The 18983-nt window shown below is 40.5% G+C and overlaps 1 long non-coding RNA gene across 1 annotated transcript in view; it reads right to left on the minus strand.

Annotated features, from left to right (window-relative positions):
• LOC138302009 (uncharacterized) overlaps window positions 1–10495 on the minus strand; it is a 249737-nt gene extending 239242 nt beyond the window's left edge. The window contains exon 1 of the long non-coding RNA XR_011205215.1: window positions 10313–10495. This is a non-coding gene — a long non-coding RNA (uncharacterized lncRNA). The remainder of the gene's footprint in view (window positions 1–10312) is intronic.
• Window positions 10496–18983: the final 8488 nt, after the last annotated feature.

An 18983-nucleotide genomic window follows, 5' to 3' on the forward strand; every position in this document is an offset into this window, starting at 1 on the left:
TTACGGGACAGACAGCCCTAGAATCATTCACAATCCTCCTTAAATCTCATTTTACTTCCACCCTGATCACATTTTAACATTACATCTGATAACTGTTGCAGTCCTTTAGAGAAAGAATGATGGCAAACGTCACATGCGTCACTCGTGAATCACTACTAAAATTATTTGAAAAAGACTTGTAACTAGGGGTTTTGACTCGGGATCTGCGCCCTGTTGTTGACATCGCCCGTCAATGCACGGTTAAGGCATCTTCTGGTCATGAATAGCCTTTGTGAATCCTCACCTGTGTTACAAAGAGGGCGCATTCCTCAAGTGGACTCGAGGACAAAGCGAGACTCAGAGTACAAATGCTGATTATTGTGAGGGAGTCGCACGCTTGCCTCTGGACATGGGCGACCAGCCAAGGAGGCATAACTGCGAACGTCCAAGAACAAGATCTTGTATGTTCCTTGGGTGGAAAGGAAGACAAAGGCGCGGGTTTGCGTGTGTTTACTCTGCCAAAGAAACAACCATAGTTGCGTGGGACAGAGTGAGTGGAAAGGGCACAGAAGAGATTATCTGTCTCACATGCACAATATTGCCTTGTGTGGAGAACGTTAACTCCCCTAGCCACCCCCTTGAACCTGGAGGCATTAATGGCCGCTGGGCATCGGCCAGTATCAGTGTTGTTTAGTGATCGGATTGTTCTGCGGTGGAAGGGGTTTCAAGCAGCCTCCGGGGGATCATGCCACAGTGTACATGACATTTTACTCTGGAGTCGGTCATTCTGATATATGGGCTGCCTACTACAACTAAGCATAAAGCTAAGCATTGTGTTCGATTTCCTGGTACACAGCGGTGCAACATGGAAACAGAAGGGACATATGATGCATCTTGGCTGCCCACCAAACCTCTTGGTCTTTCTTTGCGCTTAACAAAATTGTGCCAAGTTGTAAGTGATGCAGTTCTAGTTTTCTGCAGTATTCATAATGTGCTTTATAGTGCACATTAGCTGTCTATAGGTGCCGTGAAAGCCAGAGAATATGGCCTATTAGCTTTGTGATGGTTCCGTGTACCTTTCCGAAGGAGTGAAGTGAAAACTATTGTGCGGACTTTCTAGTCATGACAACATATGCCAAAACTTTTGGGCATGTAGTGTAAACGGGCAGCTTTTCCATAAGAATCTTTTCTCAGAGTAGGACGTTTGTTATTAAATATACAAACGATCTTGGAGGATGTGAACCATTTGTTGGCTTGCAGCTAGTGCAGGACTCATAGAATAGACGCAACGTCATCCTAGCACATCTCCCCATGACGGAAGCATTTGGCAATGGGGGTGAGCCACCCACAGTCATAGGACATGGAGTTTCAATAAATCTTTTAACTAGACGGCAACATACTGCACAGTAGAGGATATATTCGGATAATTGACACAATATTGTGGTGAAAAATATCGCTGACAAAAATATTATATCAGAAATACGTTTACCACAATCGCATGCTCTAATACTTATAATGGGAAGTCCCAAAATATTGGAAAAATATAGTTGACACTAATATTGTCCACAAATATACATTTGTTTTTTTTAAATAGAGTGTACCTTAGCAAATGTTAAATACATATCCACTAATATTTAATAGTGTATATAGATGGACACATATACACCCACACATATGTATATATAGTGTAACATAATTAAAAAATATGTATTTTACATTATATTTTGTTAATAATTTAAATTTAAATGCATTTATATGAATATATATATATTTTCATACTAATACATTTAAATATTAACAAATAATATAATGTAAAATACATATTTGTATTAATTATATTATGATACACTATATATGTATGCATATATGCACATATATAAATATGTCTATGTGTGGGTATATATATATGTGTGTGTGTGTATATGTATATACCCATATATATATAATACATAACCAATAAAAACATAAAAAATAAAAAACGATTCAATATGAAAAAATGTAGACAATAAATAAAATATTCTAAATTGAAAACCCCTAAAAGCACGTTTATTAAATATAAATTAAACATGAAAATACATTTAAAATAAAAACTATTATTATAAAATAAAATAATAAAAAAACAATTAATGCTAAAAAAATCAATGTAACCAATATTATGAAAACTATTGGAGTCTAGTATTTTATGCAACATTACGGAAGGTATTGGACTTCAGAGGAGTTAGATTTATTATTCCTATTACAGTCAGTGCAACAGTAGGGAAAGTGCTGGACTTCGGAGGGGTTACATTTATTATTCCCACTCCAGTCTTAGGAACAGTAAGGAAAGCATTGGACTTTGGAAGGGTGAAATTAACTATTCAACTCCAGTATAAATAACAGTAGGGAAAGTGTAGACTTTGGAAGGGTTAAATTTACTATTCCAACTCCAAACAGCGCAACAGTAGAAAAAATATTGGGATTTAGGGGGGTAAAATTTACTAATCCCACTCCAAACAGTACAACAGTAGGGAAAGTGTTGGACTTCGGAGGGGTAAAATGTACTATTTCCACTCCAGTGTGTTGAACAGTAGGGAAAGCATTGGATTTCTGAGGGGTTACATTTACTACTCCCACTCCAAACAGTGCAATAGTAGGGAAAGTGTGGGTCTTCGGGTGGGTAAAATTGAGTATTTCCACTCCAGTCTGTGCAACAGTAGGGAAACCATTGGACTTCGGAGGAGTTACATTTACTATTCACACTCCAAACAATGCAACAGTAGGGAAAGTGCTGGCCTTCGGATGGGTAACATTTATTATTCCCACTCCAAACAGCGCAAGAGTAGAAAAAGTGTTGGACTTAGAATGGGTATAATTTGCTTTTCCCACTCCAATCTGCGGAACAATAGAGAAGGTTTTGACTTCGTAGAGATTAATTTTACTATTCTCACTGCAAAGAGCGCAACAGTAGGGTAAGTGTTGAACTACAAAGAGGTTAATGTTGCTATTCCTAATCTAAGGAAGAGTAGGGAAAATACTTTACTTCAAACGCACTACACATATGAGCAACTCAGCGAATGTAAAAAAAATATGAAAATATTAATTAACATAAAAAAATGCATTTATGTATTTCGAAAACTGAAAACAATCAATTTATCTAATTACTGTTCAATAAAATAATTAATTAGCAATTAATAAATAACTGTTATTCAATGATTAATTAATTTTGTTCACACTCTGGGTGCCAGGGATGCCCTAGTTATGCTCAGAGAATGCCATCAGGGTAGGTTGTGGTTAGTAGCCAATGGGCTACCAGGTTCCCTCCATCCTGATGACCACCTCCTGTCAAGTGTGGGATCTGGCTATCCCAAGATGCACCATTCTGCCCACTTCCAACAAGGCAAAGCCCCCCCTCTAGGCACCCAGCGCTCCCTAGCCCAACTCAGACGTGTGGCTACCAAGGGGGCTACACACCTCTAGAAAACCGGGTTGGCAACTGGTTTCCCCTTCCCTGTCCCTAGTGACAGTCTCTCTTCCAGGACAATGGAGCATCCCCTCATCCAATGGTTACTCATTTGCCCTTTAAAGGTGACTTCCCCTTTGAGGGTCATTTGGGCCAAGACCAATGTGGCTTCTTTAAGGAGGGAGGTAACGTCTCTCTCCAGGACAGTCTTCTATTGTCTCCTTTCATGGGAGTCATTAGCACATCTCCCCTGGAGGGCAAAAAGCTGTTTGCGGGACAGGCTCCTTGTGCAGCCATTGAGGGCACAAGATATTTTAAGGGAATAAAAAGTGGCAACTTTCTACCAGTTGCACACAGCCACCTGTTACATCAATTTGAACTTTAAAAGCAAGTTGTGCGACATGTAATGAGTTGTTTCACACATTGGAGTATCAACTTTGGTTGCACTGTTCAAGAGCACAGCTGAGGGGGCTGCATGTAACCTGTACTGCCAATGAAGTGACCAAGTCTTTCCACAGTAAAAGATACAGATTTGCATGAAATATGTCGTAGCCCGTAAGGCTTGATGGACCTGCCATAGGAGTGACTCACACATATTGTGGAAGGAGATTTGTTGTTGTCATTGCTTTAAATGGCAAAGTCAGGCCAGCAATTTAAAGCTTCTCTTCCACTCTGCAGAGGTGGACTGGGAAGCACGTTTTACTTGTGTCACACCCAGGGTGGCACAACTAATACTGCAAACCCTGGGGTGGCATTATAACGTCATGCCCTACATACTAGAGACTTATGGATAAGTTAGCCTATGCCAATGTAACATATGTATTTTGTGATAAAGGCACTGGCACAGAGGTCTAGTTAGCAGGCTTCAGTGCACTCCCAGTATGAAACAAAATGGCAAAATCAGTCCAAAAACTTGGGGGTGACCATACAAAAAGATGCATTTCCATACATTAAAGGGTTGGCTGTCAGCCTTTTGGCTTCATTAGTGCTTGTTTTGTTTTGCCTTGGTTTTCACAAAGCTTTGTTTTGTTGAGGAAGCAGCCAGGCCCTCATCAATCTAAGAAAATATACATATAAAAGCAAAAATATTTTTTTGGCCTTAAAAGCTCATATTCAGAATAGTTGTGCCTGGCAATGACGGGAACTACTTTATTTATGGATAAGCTGCTTATGTTCCTTCCCTCATAGTGAAGTCAGCCAAAGGCTGAAGTGGGCTAAGCTTTACTACATGTTGTAATATGTTGAAAAGAACAAGACTGTCACAATAACAAACAAATGGACAAAGAAGGCTACCTTTAAGCGAGTAGAGGTAGATTATATAGATAATTTTAGTAAAATCAAAAGGCCTTGGATAACAAAAAGTAAATTGCATTTTTTGCCTAATGTTTCAAAATCATGACTGACGTGTTCACCTATTGGTGTTTCCTTCAACTTCTAGCCAAAACATGAGTCAAGAAAAATGTCCTTCTTCTGTAACAATTCATCAGTGTTACATCAGTCCAATACCCTCGCAAGTGATCAGAATCCCTTTCTCTCTTGTTTTGTGTTTTTGTCTTTGTTAACATACGTGAAAAAGAAACAGCTCCTGATTGTATGTTGTTAGCATTCCATTCACAAGGCATCTTTCCCTGATTCTGCATTCAAGCTTTACAAACTTCTCAGTTCCTCTTGCTACTTGTAAAACTATTCTTGGTTGTTGTGCCTAGGTGAGGTAAAATGTATTCATTAATAATTAAACTGAGCCTAATCTGACTTGTGTAGGGAACAGTGGCAAAAACACTCTGTGGTCGATTGTAGAAAAGTGTGGATTTTTGCATTAGAATAGAAGACAGCTTGCGTTTGGGCTGTCTGACTGACCCTACACTGACATCCAAAGTTGTAAGAGGGGCTGATTCACATAGCTGTTCAGTGTTAACACAGGGACTTTCATTGGTGAAAGGCTGGCGAATCAGAAGTCCTGAAACAGCATGTTGTTTCAGAAGTCTGATAACCACCCTTTCAACCAATCTGAAGGGAACCCCATGTTAGGCACACTGCCATTTACAGGAAATCAGAATAACCGTGGCATGTGCTGCCCAAAACGTTATGTGGGACCAACAATTTTACAGGAGACCTTTGAACACTAGTTTCTTTGAGTGCTAAATCTCTTTATTCATAAGGAAGCAGATACAACAAAATGTGGATTTAGGAATAGAATCATCTTGCCTATGGACTGGAGAAAAATGCCTACTGCTAGCCCACATGTACATGTGAGTTTGCATAGGCAAACAAATTGAAAATGGAGAATGGCTGAAGGATTTTAGATATTCAGAAAGGTGTGTAAGGGTCTCTAGGAAAAACTGTTGGAGAGTAAAGATGGCAACTTCACGCATAAATTGCAGATTATTTTTTCACCTACATTCCAACCATAGCCAACTGCATCAATGAAAAGAAATGCTTCCATTGCAGGACACAGAGGTTGATGAGGTTCAATCAAGCTGCATGGATACCATTTGTTCAATAAGCATTCGCATATTGCAATAGTAGCTGTCCAGTCTCATAACACAGGAATTATGGTGTTGCTGTGCTCAGAACTCATGCTTCCAGTGTGTCATCACACATCCGTACCAGCACACAGTAACTTCCCTGGATCTGGCAACCTTTCCATCCATTCTTCGTCTTTTCTGTCACCCTTGGCTGGAGTTGTTCACCTCTGAGGAGAATGCCCTTCTTCCCCACTTTTGCAGTCTGGTTCCATCCTCGAGGGCTTGGGCGGTTACTGCTCTAGGTGTTCCCTGACACAGTGGTCTCCTCTTTTGTTTTCCACCCATCCCTCTTAACCCTCAGGTGGTTCAGAGGGTGGTACTGGCCCAGGCGGCGATTCTGTAGCTTGCCCCATTTTAGTTGAGGAGCCCTTTTTTCCCTTGTCTTCTCCGTCTGTCATTCAGGTCCCAGTGGCGTTGCCATTCCATCTGCCTGTGGGAGCCCTAAAAGGACAGTCCATGACACATTAGGCTCTTGTATTAGTGAAGAATTTCTAGGTTTGGACTTCGTGTACAGACTGTGAAAGCCACTCTTCTACATGTAATTTAATGCTTGGCTCTTCTGATCTTTCAGTTACGCCTACCAGACGAACATTATCATGCATGGATCGTCCCTCTGTGTCATCCTATCTTTCAGTCAACAAGCATACATCCCTTTTCATTGTCTGATATCGGGACTGTACTGGGACTTGGTCTTACATTTGTCAGATTAGACTCTGCTTCTGCCACTTGCTCTGCTAGCTAGATTGTTTTTAAACAACCCAACATCTAAAGTTACAACATCAATTTTGATCTTCAGTGCATTCAGGGTTAAATCTATACCTTTAGTTTCGCCCTGTTTATGCTGTGGATTTTTCTTGATTAGATGGGGTTTCGCATTTTTGGAACACACCATTTTGGGGTGGGGAAAGGGGTGTGCGCCTTTCAGTTCTGTAACCCCCTGCACCACCGGGATGGTATGTGGGCTCACTACCTTCTTCAGATGCAGAAATGTGTCAGTGAGTTCAAATCAGTTAGGCAACCTCCCACATTTTACTGTGACACAAGAGGCAAGAAGCCCACTAGGGCGCTGCTGCAGTGCTTAAGCCCTGCGCCTCACATTCAAGCCCTAGCACTGCTATTCACCTCCATCACAGATGTTGCAAATTGGCTGCCAAAATCCTTATTTCTCGGATCAGACTGCACAGCTGCATTTTCCTCACTTTTCCAGATCGCAGCAGGCCGTGGTCTTGCCCAAAGTAGAGTTTAGGGGTCAGGGATTCCGCATCCCTCTTTGAGGAGAAGTTTCCTTTATTTTATCTGACAGGATATCTGCCTTAACGGTGCGTTGTCCCTGGAGCTCAGGTGTGCACATCTTGCACCAAAACAGCCTTACCCACACCCCCAAATCTTCAATTAATATATTTTCAGTTTTCACCAAGACAAAGAAATCTCTTCTGCTAACTCACTATTCTGCTGAATCTCGTTTCTTTAGCTCAGGGGATGGGCAGATGCTTGAAACAGACCTGCCAACTCACACAGTGCCATTGTGTTGCATCTCTTTGTTAATAGTAAAGATAAAGCCACACAATTAAAGCCATCGTTTCCCTTCTGTAGTTTGCACTGCCGACCCAGTACTCAGTGTTATTTTGGCAGAGAGTCATTATACAATCCCTGCTATCAGGTTACCTGTCAAATGCCACAAGCATAGCAACCTTTGGTGAGTTTCCAAACTTCACAAAACCTGGGGCTTGTTTTAGATTTCGGTAGAGTCTCTGTCACAATGGTGATGGATGTCATAGTCTGACTGGATCTAAATCCTATATCCGTCACCTCATCGTTGTGATGCAGTAACCCCTCTGCCGAAATCTAAATCGAGTGAAACTTGCACAAAAAGTGATTTTTGCACATTTTTGCTCATGTAAATCAACTTTTTGTACATTATGTCTCTGGGAATTGCAAATAATGAGTTAGGGAAAATGTAATTCCACTATAAACTCCCAAATAACACTTCTGCATTCTTCCCTCCTCTATCCCTACATTACGCTATTCAATACAACTAACAAACTCATATATCCTCTGCTCAAATAACTCATACTAATAGATAACTAATACTGTACTCATATTTCCCTATATTAATCCACCCCTAATGCTTTGGGGTTCTGGAGTAGCGTGCTACTCACTGAAAAGTGCTTTGAATCCTCATCAGGGGTAGTAAGTGCTATAAAAATACAGTTACAATACAATGACATTGCGAAGCAAGGAATTTCTTTATTTAGCATGCTACTAGAGCTAACACCTCTTATTTGCTAAAAAATGCAGACACGTATCTCTTGTTTAAACCAAAATTTCCCTGGCCACATATTTTGTCTCACACGCATATTTTCATGAAAATTGGTTTGTAAGATTAAATTATGTAATGTACTTTGAAAATGTTATGTTTTTGATTATAGAAATAACATGCCAAATTTGTTTAAAAATGAACTGGTCTGTGTATGAATTAGACTACCATAAGACTAATTATTTTACCTTGCAGCAGGTGGCCCAGATGCCCAAAAGATCTTACAGTATCTAAATTGAGATCTAGGTGAGCTTTACTAAGCTTATGGAAAAGGTATTATAGGTTCTGGGCACAGAACTTGAACATAATACACGCTCTTTCTAGTGACCCCTAGGTCATCAGAAAATTCGAAGCAATTTAGATAGCATTTTGCTCACTAAAGCCTCCATTCAGGGAAAAAAGCAATTTTGTCTGCTGTGATCACATGCAATGCACCGTTTACCGTGTCGCTGAGAAGCAAAGGGCCATATTTAAAAAAGTGGCGCTAAATTATACATAGCAGCACTTTCCTTGCGCCCCCCCCACCACCACCATGTGTGTGCCATAATTAAAATACAGTTCACCTTGGCACAGGGTAGGGGCAATAGGTCAGAATTTCTTATGCTATTGATGTACTGTTCAGGGTTAGCACCAAAATTTTAGAGCTAACCCTGGACAGTACATAGGGGCCCATTGAAAACAATGGCATGCCCCCTTTTAATGCCTGCTCCGAGCAGGCATTAAAAATGCCAAAACAATGATGCAAAGAAAACTTTTCGATTTCTTTGTGCCTTTTTTTTCAGTCCCCCTAACAGGGGAATGCCCCCTTGCATACATTATACCTGGTGCAGGCATAATGTGGCACCAGGGGTTACAAAGTGGCGCAATGCATGCATTGCGCCACTTTGCACATTTGGTTCAGCGATTTTGACCTCGATGGGCTATATCAGTGTGAAAAACAATTCCGCTAATGTGGCGCAAGGAGGTGCTAGGTGCTTTAAAATCTGTCCCATAGTATTTCAGTATGAAACGAAGCCACAATATCGCACTTTGAAAAAACTCTACGTATGGTGTTTTTGGGTAATATGTGAAACAAAGGTTGTGTTAAATGAGCTCACAAATGCCATAGTGGTCCAGCCTGTTCTCCAGAATAGTGGCACTTATTTTACAATTATGCGGCAGACAAAAAAAATTAAGCATAATTACAAAATTATGTTAAATACAAGGTGTCTCTATGGTTACTGCACATAAAGAATTACATTGACATGATTCTCATTGAACTTGCCAGAATGGAAATAAGTAATTACAGAGAGAATTGCACTATTCAAGTCCACAGCATTCCACAAGGAGAGTGGTGCTGTGATGATCAGATATTTACAGGCACTGATTGTGTGTACTGCAACAAGGGGTGTCCCTTTGGTAGTGTTTGCACGTCAAACCTTAATAAGTAAACTTACAAGGGGACGCAAATAGGTCGATGAAGACTCGTTTAAGAAATTCTCACCATAGCTCTAGTACATAATCAATAATCAGTTCACAATAATCAATAATCATTAGTAATCAATAAAATCAATAATCAATGGAGTCAGTAATTGTCACGCACCATGACCTTTCAGTCATGAATAACCACACCTTTAGTAAAAGTTTAGTAAGTTGATTTCCCTCATATTAACAAAACTAAAGTCCTGTAGATTAATCCCAAAATCAAATGAAACACATATATGAACAATACTGGTTGTCCAAAGCGGCAAAAGAAACGCAATCTAATCAAAGCTTGAATCACTACACATTCTAGTGTTAAAATGCAAATCAATACCAAAATCTGTTGCAATAATGATATGACATACATAGACTTCAGCAAGATAACTCGTCAAACATTTGTCCCCCTAATTTGTCAGTCAATTTGAGTGCCTTAAATAATGTCAGATTAGCATCAGCCTGTTGGGCTTCATGCAAAACAATTTACAGAACACATTTAGAAAACATTTAGCTATGGTTTTATCAAAACAGCGCAGTTGGTACCTAGAGAGAAAAGGCATAAAATGCATAACAGCCACATTTCTTCATATATACCTATCCACGGTATGGGTCAGCAAGCAGAATTAGTCTTTGTCTTCAGGTCATCAAACGATCAGCAAAGCATCAGGCTCTCATTCAGAGAGTATGAGCCCAATGACAGAACGAATCTCGAATCTCTTCTAAGGTCTCTTCTCTCAAAAGTCACATCTAGATCTCTGGTCTCATCTGAATAATTCTCCTCTGTTGCGTTGTTATATCAAAGTCACTTAAACTATCCCCTAATTTCCTATTGGTCAGTTAATCGTACGTTTATACTCTACCCAATAACATTTCTATACCAAATCTATGAATTCTACTACTTCACTCTTCCCATGAAGTTGATTGGTTCACTATACGATGTCCTCATCACTGGCTCGCCAGGTAACAATACTGTTGCATCTTCAGCTCCAGTCAGTGCCTTCATTGTTCTTGTCCTGGGAAAGTACATCTCATTCACATTACACACAAATTGTTACTCTAGCGGGAACATCATCTCCTGTTAGTCTGTTCTCACAAAAAGTTTCTGTTAAGCACTTTTAACAAGACAATGGACATTTCACAGTTTAGTTCACTCTGTCAGCATTTTTATTAACCGTTAAGAAATACAGCTCCTGCATGAGACCTGGCAAAACTAGGCCAAGACACTCGCTAAGTAAAGGCCTACAGTTAATAAGTTAGAGCATACTTCATAACCCTTTTAACATATTACTACATTAATCTAGTACATTTTCAATATTTCATAAGTATTACTCATCAATTAGTAAATTTCGTGAACACTGGTGGCCATTCTTCGAGGTCACATTTTCAAATGCGTTCATTATTCTTATCTACGTTATTCATTTTCTACAAAATTCATTATTCAAATTACATAAACACTCATTAATCATTTCTAATTAAAACACCTGCTCTAGCAATAGCACAGGCACATCAATTGCCACCACTGGTCTCAAGGGTCATGAATACAGGGGCAGGAATAGAAACCATACATGGCTGTAATAGCCACGTTTAATTTTTGCAGTTTGCGTTCCATGTCAGTTCCCCATGAACACGTTATGAGGTTGAGGGCTAAAGGGTGTGCTATGGCCATTCCCTTACCCCTCTCATTATGTTGAATTGTTGATGCTAATGAATGTCATTGATCATATGAAAGTAGGCCAGTGATGTATAGCCATTCGACCACGTTCTATGGTTTAAGAGTCATTATAAAGAATTATGGTATGCCCCTAGGAGCTTCTTAACTAGTGACAGACTCAGCTACAGCCTCGTGGCACTGTTTACCGTAGTGCATATTGCCTGAACATAGTGTAAGGGTGAGGGTTCTAAAATGAGGATTAAGTAGAGAGACTGACGGCAGCTGTAATGTAAAGTATGGATGGAAAGGTAACAGCAAAAATACGACCACAAAATTGAAGCCGTCATTTTCTTTCTATAGTTTGGACTGCAGACCCAGTATACAGTGATTTAGGTAGAGAGTCATTATGCAACCACGCTATCAGGCTACCCGTCAAATTCCACACGCATAGCAAATTTTGGTGAGTTTCCAAACTTCACAGACCCTGGGGCCTGATTTAGACTTCCTCTAACCCCTCCACCTAAATCTAAATCAGGCCCCAAGTTCAACATGTGCAAACTTGCACAAAAATGATTTGTCTCACATATTTTCTCATGTAAATCAACTTTATGTACAGTATATCTCTGATTATTGCAACTGTGCAACCATTGAAATCTCTGAGCTATGTAGTCATTGTCATGAGTAGTATGTAATTGTCTCAGCCTTAGTTTGGCAAGGGAGGGCTGGGAAAATGTGGAAGACATGCTGAGTCTCTGCCAGGAGCAGGAGGCAGATGGGCCATTGGATTCCAGCAGTACTCTTCTCATGTGAAAGTCAGTGTTTTCATAACATTGTTTAGTAACACATAAGACCTTGGGAATCTATTTTTCTGCAATTCACAGAAACTGGGACAGTAGGGCAGGTGAAGAGTCAGTAAAAAGTAGACTGGGAGAAGGGGGAGAAAGGCAGAAAGAAAGAAAACAGGGGTATCAGAAATGACAGGAGAGAATTAAAAAGATGCAGTAGGGAGGCAAAGTATGGAGATGGGAGGGAAAAGCAGAAACATATCAATAAAGGATTTACTGGAGTAGGGTGAGAAGTAAGAGAAAATGAAGAGTGACTGAGTAAAATGCAATGGAAAGAGTCGAAACGTAAAGAGAGAGCAGAAGAGACAGACCAGGATGGGACAGAGAAGTAGAAAGAAGTGAGAAAGAAGAAACCAACATGAAGAGCTGAAGAAAGGGCAGACAAGCAGAATGCCCGGTTACCTGCCTGTAATTTTCATTACTCCAAGTCTAAGTCATCCTCATGACAGACCTTAAGTTTGAGTTTATTTACATTAATGCAGAATAGAATTATCAAACTTGACTTTTTCATCCCAATCCAAGATGGTCCTCATACATCTGAGTATCAATACATCATTTCCTGGGACAGACTTCTGGAAATAATCAAGTACAGAAAGAAATTTGTTGAACAACAGGGAAAGATGGGTGGGAACTCAGGACTGTGATAAGGAAGGCAGGGACTCAGAGTAATGAAAATTACTGGTAAGTAACCAGGCATTACCTCCTTGTCCTTCTTTCTCTGACAGTCCTTACATATTAGTACATACCCAAGCCAAGAAACTGATTTCGATAAACACATCACAGATATAGAAAAACAAGAGAATCTATTGCAATGACCCAAACATTTCAAAGCAGGAGGACCCAAAGAATGTAAACAGCAGCACCATATTCGAGGATACAGCACTCCCAGTGGGTAATGGGAATGGATCATATACATGTGAGGCAAAGCCCAAGTAGCAGCAAAACAAATGTCCCGAAGCGAAGCCAAGGAAATGCCACCTAGGATCACCCCTAGTAGACTTCTGAGAGAAAGACTGTGGGACAGGTAGGCCAGCCAGAGAATAGTAAAGAGAAAGGCCGACCGAATCCAACGGGACAAGGAAGAGGTAAAATGCACAAAATGCATCCCCTCAACAGACATGAGATGGACAAAGGTAGGCACAACTATAACAGAATCCAAATGAAAAGAGGACACCATTGTTGGGGAAAAGGCCGGACGAGAACAAAGCACCACCTTGTATGGAAACAAATGAAGTAAATGGGGAAGGACATCAATGCCCCTACCACCCCCACCCGTCTCCCAGAGGAAAGGGCAACTAGAAAAACAACAGTGGCTGAAAGAAACTATAAGTCAGTAGACTTCAAAGGCTTGAACGGAGCAGCCTGCAAACCCAGCAGCACCAGAGGCAGGCCTCAAAGAGGCACCGGGAAAAGAACAACAGGACTCAGAAGAAAACAGGCTTGCAGCAAGCAAGCCACCAGAGGTGCAACAGGCAAAACACCAGACAAACCCAAAAAGCAGGAACAGCAGCCCACCGACTATGCAGGGCAGACACAGTCAGACCAAGTTGAAAATCATTCTGAAGGAACTTCAGCACAGCTGCAGGGATACCAGACGAAAATGACAACCCAACATACTGACACCAGATGGAAAAATTCCACCAAAGACTGCCACAAGCCTTAGGGCTAGATCACTGCCAGGACTGTCAGATTCGTGCAGCAACATCCAAAGAACATCCCTACTGTAAGAGGGACAGCCACTCAAGCACCAAACCGCAAACCCCCAACCAGTGAAGAATGTCTAGTGGAAGAAGTGGCTGACTGAACTAACAAGACTAGCCAAAAGGAGAGGACAAACCATGGGGGATAACATATCCATTGTACTTTAGCAAAGCATTGATGTGGGTTACTCCGGGAATGCCTTTTGTGATACAACACAAAAAGACAGAAGATGAATGCAGATGTGTGCTTATTGATGGCACTTTAGATGGGGAACCAATGGCACTAGCTTGCATATATGATCCTAATTCTAACCACTGGGCCTATCTAGACACATTGACCCCTACATTTATTGTGACCCTTATTCACATTGTGATTGGGAAGAAGCCTTAAATTGTTTACATGATCTGGATCTAGAACTAGACCAATCATTCCTAATGCTGCGAAGAACACAGTATTGAAATATGGTGACTAACTTTAATACATGGTGGAGATACAGACAACTAATAGACATCTGATAAAACATACATCCAAATGCGAGAGAAAATGGTTAGGCCATACTTTAACATTACATATTTGAATCAGATTGATGATTGGCAGAGGGAGCATATTTCCAGTCCCTCCTACATGTGGACCTGGAGTAGAAGCACTGATAGATGCTCAGCATCAGGAAACTATTTATAAAGCCGTTAATTAATACATTGCGGAAAATGAGGGTATGGCTTCAGTTGAACAAATGGCATGGGATGGGATACCTTTAACGGTGTCCTGAGGGGTAAAGAGATTTAGACAAGCTAAGGGGTAAAACCCACCCTTATTAGTAACTTGTCAAAAATAAAAACACTTACTCAAACACTGGAAATCACATCACCTACAGATCAATCAGGAGCCCATTGACTGGTCGAAATAAGAATAAGTTGCTCCAAACTGACCTGGAAGATTTATAACACTCAAAGTATATATTTAGAAAGGTGATATGCTTAAAGTGATAGGACTGGCAGAATGCTGGACTTGCTCTTAAAATCGATAACCACCCAAACCATTGTCTGATCATTCCGTATGAACTTGGGAATGAAGTGTAGCATTCCATTAAGGCCACATTTGTTGAATACTACACACACATCGTTATAATGGTGTACCAGAAAGGACATACATTCATGCACAAGCCTACCTAGAACCGAAACCTCTGAAGGACTATATAGCCAAACAGTGTCAGTTACTGGAGGTTCCATTCATGGTTGAGGAATTAAACAAAGCAGTGGAACAATTAGAAAGGGGGAAAACTCCTGAGGCAGATGTTTTTCTGATTGAATGGTATGCCTGCTTTATGACACAATTACCTCCTAAAATACTACATGTATATCATGTAGTTGCACAACAAGGAATTTTCCAGCAGTCAATAAAGGAGGCAGTCATCACACTACTGGCAAAAGCAGGAGGAGACCTGCTGCATGTCCAGTCATATTACCCACTGTCCCTGTTAAATCTCCACTGTGAGATTCTGGGGAAAACTATGTCAAAAAGTCTTATGTAAGTTGTTCCCAACCTGTGGTCTGGGGACCCATGCGGGTCCGCAAAGCCTCCTCACGGAGTCTGTGACAGCTTAGAAAACTAAATAAAATTAACAGATTATTAAAATGTATATAAACAAACAGGCTAAATGAACAATTGAACATTTTAAAACATACTGTAAATGTTAAGGAATTCGAAATTGGAGGCTAAAAATTAAATTAGCATCCTCAGATTGATTTGTGGGAGCAGCGCAAGAACATCAAAAAGAATATATTATGGAGGATGTGTGGGCTAAATTAAATTTAGAAAAGCTCCAACCTTCCCATTAAAATTACGTTTTTTATTTTTATTTGTAAATTTAGAAAATGTGTTATCATTTGTGTATATGTTTGATGGATGTTCGTATCTGTATTTGTTGTGTATTGTTTTGCAGTTCAAATCATTGACAATGTTTAGGCTGGGGTCCCTGACTTCCAATAATGACTCAGTGAGGGGTCCCCAGATTCCAATAAGGATTCATTGGGGTCCCTGAGTTCCAGTAATAATAAAGTGTGGGTCCACAGAAGGCAAAAGGATGGGAATCACTGGTTTATGCCATTAGTGGAGGCGGTTATACAACCTGATCAAAATGGTTTTGTTCCTGGCCACAACAGTTTCCTTAACTGATATGTATTTTTTCATGTGATCAACAGAGTTCTGAGAGATGACCACAACAATTTAGTGGCCTCCCTAGATATAGAAAAGGTATTTGATACACTACCTCATCCCATTCATTAGTGGCACTTCAGAAATTAGAAATAGACCCTTCATTTGTGAAAGTGATTGCATTGTTGTACACATTACCCATGTAAGTGCCAGAACGGGGCATGTAGTCTCCACTCATTGGGAAGTAAAACAGGGAACATTTTACCTGAGTTGGCAATGGAACCATTGAACTGTGTAATGCAGAAGGGGGACACACATGGGAGGGTCAGACTTTGTGACAAATGGCTTCTCTATATGCAGACGATGTGTTATATTTGAGAGGTGATAATGCTGCCATGGATGAAGTGATATTTGTATTGGATGGAATTGGGAAAATTAAGGCTGAGGATTAATTGGTCAAAAATGTATCTCTTCCTGTTATGTCTGATGTTAGATGAACGTTCACAACAATCAACTGCAAGACTGGAATTTAGATTTGACTCCTTTCAATATTTTGAAGTTCCGATCTTTCACACTTCAAAACAATTGATGGAAGGTAATCTTGAAGGCTAGTTACTGTGGCCATTTAATCAATCTCATTCTGGATTTAGCTTCCACCATCTCCACTGGTGACGTTAGCCAAGAGGTTAGTGCTTACAAGGCTGTTGTACTACTTCACAGTGTTGCCGATTGTGCTCAATGCAACCTTCTTTCAGGTGTTACATAAAGTACAGTCAGGTTAGGTATGGGGCTCAGATAGACTCTGTGTAGTGATTCACAAGCCTCATAATCTGTTCAAAAGGGGGCCATCAGGCCCCTAGCTATAAAGTTTATTAGTCAGTGGGTCAAAGGCACTACGTGATGAGATGGAAGGGTGATGGAGTAGCCTTATCTGAAAATGATATTCACACAGCACTGCCAAGTGGCAACATATGGAAGTGGTTGCTGGGTAGCGCTGTATTCTGCAACAGTTGATTTAGCTATTTCTGCTCTGCCATTTACCTGTCTATATTGTCCTTTCAAATTAGAAGGTTGTAAGTGGGTTTTTAAAGTTTCTTTGGGGAAATGCTCTTCAAATGCTTATACGTTATCAGCCAGTACATTAAGGATCCAGGTGGCACTGATGAATGTCCGATCTTTATACAAAAAAGCAATGCATCTCTTTGAGCTTCTTAGAGATGAACACTTGAACATTATCTTTCTTACAGAAACTTGGATGAATGACTATACTACACTAGATAGTAATTTTGAGGTTCTGCTAGGCTATTCAATTGTTCATCATGTCAGAGTGGGAAAGAGAGGTGGCAGTGTTGCCATTATTTTGATACACTATCTGAAATGGAGTTCCTTTGCAATCACTGAACTACTGGGGACTGAATCACTGGGTTTCTGCTTCTCACCTTCCCCAAATAAAACAGTGTTGGGGTTTTTAAATTAGCATCCTCCTGACCTGGCCTCTAGTTTCTTGCCCTCATTGGAGGAAGGATTGTCCAGCTTCATGCTAAAAATATTCTAATTCTATGGTACTAGGGAATTTGATTAAACACTTGGATATGATTGAGAATCAACCTGCATCTTGTCTTCAGGACATCATGTCTGCTTGGAATTTGATTCAATTAATGGATAAACCTACTCACTCAGCAAGTCATCTTCTTGTCCCTATTTGATCTAACAGTTGCATTGAGGTGGGCGAGGTCCTGAGCAATTTGTGGTCTAACCACTCAACAGTGCACTTCTTTTGGTTGTTGGAGCAAGATTATAGAGATGGAAGGCTTAATCTACGACACCGCTACTGGGCCAAGGCTATGACTGAGGAAATATGCATGATCCTTTATAATAGTGCCCTGGTGTTTTCTAGTAGTATTGAAAATTATGCACTGTTGCTCGTTGCCTGAATAAACCCATATGTTGGTCTAGGTCTCACTTTATGGAGTAGGCTCAAGCGGACAGAGACGAAGAACTAGGTTCATCGTGACAGCAGTGCAAAAAGCTTGAAAGAGCCTGGCATGAATATTATCTACCAGTTGACAAGGTGCGCTTTAGAAAATAAGTATTTTCTCTTATCACAGAGGAATAAATAAAGCTCAAGCAAATGATCTCGCCAGTGAAATCCTGTGGTCTAAGAACAAACCTAGATAGGTTTTTAAAATCACTAAAAAGTTCACTATCCCAACCAGTTTCTCTCAGACCTTAGATGCCTCGACAAAACTTTGCTCTCAACTATCTGAGTTTTTTGAGAACAAGATTCTTGGCATCGTGGTATCTCTGAGAAGTACAGATTCAGATGATATAACTGACTTTGCAGGGCAATATGATCACACAGTTAAGAATAGCAAAGTACCCCATTGGGTGCAAGATGAACCTCCATCAGCCCCGCCCCTCCCCTCTTGCTCTTTGTTTGAGTTCTCCTCCTTCCCTTCTCCTTAGAAGACTCAACGCAAGCCTCGAAAGCCTGAAAATTGGGTTTCCCAGATAATCCTTGTCCTCCTCAGATTTTGGCCAAAAACGTTGAGGCCATCAATCCTGTCCTGAATTTGTTATTAAAGGAGTCTGTACAACAGGCTATTGCCTGAATTGTTGGAAGAAAGCTAATCTGATACTGCTGTTGAAGAAACCTCTGGTAGAGAAGACTATCTTGACTAATATTATGCTGGTCTACTTGCTGCCAGATTTTTCCAAAATTCTTTAAAAACTGATTAACACTAAGCTTTCCAGGTACCTTGTGGTCAATCAGCTGCTTTATCCCTCGCAATTGGGTCTCCGCCCAGTATTTAGCACAGAACCTGCCTTAGATGAGGTTTCTTATGTAATCAAACTAGCTGTTAATAGTAGAAAAATGGTGGCCTTACTATTGCCGGAACTTTCGGTGGCATTT

Source organism: Pleurodeles waltl, chromosome 6 (assembly GCF_031143425.1).
Source record: "Pleurodeles waltl isolate 20211129_DDA chromosome 6, aPleWal1.hap1.20221129, whole genome shotgun sequence".
Taxonomy (NCBI): domain Eukaryota; kingdom Metazoa; phylum Chordata; class Amphibia; order Caudata; family Salamandridae; genus Pleurodeles; species Pleurodeles waltl.